The following is a 2,589-nucleotide window of genomic DNA, read 5'->3' on the forward strand; positions in this document are numbered from 1 at the left end:
AGACAGTCATAGAGAGACAGACAGATAGATAATGATAGACAGACAGATATAGGGAGATAGACAGATATAGATAGACAGACAGACATACATACAGACAGACAGACAGAGATAGATATGGTTAAAAAGACAGATAGATAGATAGACAGAGATAGATATGGTTAAAAAGACAGATAGATAGATAGATACAGATATATGAAAGCGTATGCGCCACGAAATTATATTATAATGGGTGAGAGAAAATGAAATTGTGTAACACTCACGCATTTCTCAAATAGCAATTGAGAAAATGACGCGATGAAATTTGAAATGAAACCACTAGGAATGGAAATTGAAAGTGGGTGAGAGAGAGAGAGTGGGTTCGCTGGCAGCTTAGCTTCATCATTATTATTAAATATATATGTGAAGCAATACAGATAGACAAATGATTGAGATGACCCTTCCCAAAGGCCAGTTAGTTAGTACTTAAAACGTTTTTGAGAAGAAAAAGAAAAAGGCACAGACCAGATGAGTGAGAGGAAAGTTCATGTAAAAGGAACCGTTTCTGTCGAGATTACAATACAAATGTTGACCCAGACATTTTACACACAAGGATTTTGTTTGGAAATAAATAAATGAATAGATAAAATTAAAAAGTAACTGCGATTCTGCACAGAGTCCAAACCAGCAAAAATGTATATATAGTAATAGACACGTGTGCGCGTTAATTGTAAAATAAACAGAATATCAAAAAGAAAAAAAAGTAATGAATAAACACTTGTCATAACAGGCTGCACGTTTGCAATGTGCTGAATTAATTACAATATATTGGGGTTAAACATGCATTAAAAAAAGAGAAAAACAAAAAAGGTAATATACTCATATATTAACATTCGTTGCCGCTTTTGCGTCACAGTCAAGGGATGTTACACGTTTCATATTTAATATGAATTTGAAATAAATTTCAAAGTATATATCAAAATACGGTTTGTCTGTGGAAAAAAATCCCTGGCATAATATTGGTTTTTAAAATTAATTCTACTCACGAATAAATAACCTGGTAAATTCTAAAATGTTGCCGGATTTGCAATGCTCAGCACTATTATAACACACTACTTTCAAAAAAAATCTTTCCCCCCACAATCCATAGAGCATTACAGTCATTTATTGGTTTCGTCAGCAACACAAGAGGAAGGGAAGCTAAGTAGACATCTGGAAATATTTTAATGGTTTTACTTATTTATTTATTTTACATGAATATGCGTATATAATATACACAATAGAGCGAGCGATGGACAAAGGGGAAAAACTAAATCAGTTTTAATAGATAAATATGTTTTTATTGGTAGAATGGAGATTAAGAAAAAATAAGTCATATATTCAAAAATTATTTACTTACTAATTTAGAAGGATTCCAATATATATATGCTTCCCCTCGGGTTTCCTCGCTTGTTAGGTCCGTTTCTTTACTCTACAATATGCATATAAACGTTATTTTGTTACCTTACTGGATCACAACTGAAAGGACGGTTGACAAGTGTTAGCGAATAACTCATTCAGTACAGGAAAAACTAGTGTCTTTCCGTACTTTCTTTCTCTCTCTCTCTCTCTCTCTCTCTCTCTCTCTCTCTCTCTCTCTCTCTCTCTCTCTCACTTTCTTTCTTCTGTTGTTCACTCGTTCTGTCAAATCTGTTCTTACATTTGCTAATGTTTTCGGTATCCTTTTCGTTTATTAATCAATCCTTTCCTCACACGTGCTTAATATAGGCGAGTTGCAAGGACCAATCAGAATAGAGAATATCCCCAACATACAACTACCACGTTTTCTCTTATATTTATATACCTTCAAACTATGTTGAGGTCAAAGTGGTTATTCGCCGTATAAGAAGAAGGGGAAACATTAATCCATTTCAGTTTCGACACGAAAAAAGAACTAGGGAGGGAGGAATCAGAATAGAATACAAACTTAATAAAAAAAAAAAATTATATATTTGCTATCGTGTAGTGAAAGTGTTTCTTTCTTCCTGCCAAAACAATATAGATGATTTACCTCTGAGAGCAGAACCAGCCCTAAGGTTACAGGTGTTGCCCATCTTTATGTTTTGAGTTCAAATACTGCCAAGGTCGACTTTGTCTTTCATCCTTTCGGAGTCGATGAAAAAAGTGCTAACTGAGCAGAGGTCGAAGTAATAGACTAGCCCCCTCCCCTCATCCGAAATTTCAGGGCTGGCGCCTATAATAGAAGAGATTATTTATCTTTAGGTATTTGGCTGAATTTTTAGTGACTCGGGAAAAATTCAAATTCAGCTAAGGTCGACGCTTACGGAGTGGCGAGTCGCCAGAATCGGTAGCACGCCGGGCAAAATGCTTAGCCGCATTCCGTCAGTCTTCGTGTTCTGAGTTCAAATTCCGCTGAGGTCGACTTTGCTTTCATCCTTTCGGAGTCGATGTAATCGACAAACCCCAGCCTCTAAAATTTCAGACCTTGTACCTTTTGTAGAAAAGGTTATCATCATCAGTATTACTGTTGTGATTATTATTATTATTATTATTATTATTACTAGCATATCCGTGTCGTAAAAATACACATACACACACACACACACACACACA

The 2,589-nt window shown here is 35.2% G+C and overlaps 1 protein-coding gene across 3 annotated transcripts in view; it reads right to left on the bottom strand.

The window, feature by feature from the left end:
* LOC106879108 (L-threonine 3-dehydrogenase, mitochondrial) overlaps window positions 1-2,419 on the bottom strand; it is a 32,300-nt gene extending 29,881 nt beyond the window's left edge. Inside the window, exons 1-2 of one of the 3 annotated variants that reach the window (XM_052974653.1) lie at window positions 2,027-2,419; window positions 1,376-1,447 (exon numbers count right to left, since the gene is read on the bottom strand). The gene's annotated coding sequence lies outside the window, so the exon portion shown is untranslated. Of the gene's footprint in view, window positions 1-1,022; window positions 1,125-1,375; window positions 1,448-1,675; window positions 1,816-2,026 lie in introns of those variants that run through there. The other 2 variants (XM_014928546.2, XM_014928547.2) reach the window with 2 other exon arrangements.
* Between the last annotated feature and the right edge of the window lie 170 nt (window positions 2,420-2,589).

Source organism: Octopus bimaculoides, chromosome 19 (genome assembly GCF_001194135.2).
Source record: "Octopus bimaculoides isolate UCB-OBI-ISO-001 chromosome 19, ASM119413v2, whole genome shotgun sequence".
Lineage (NCBI taxonomy): Eukaryota > Metazoa > Mollusca > Cephalopoda > Octopoda > Octopodidae > Octopus > Octopus bimaculoides.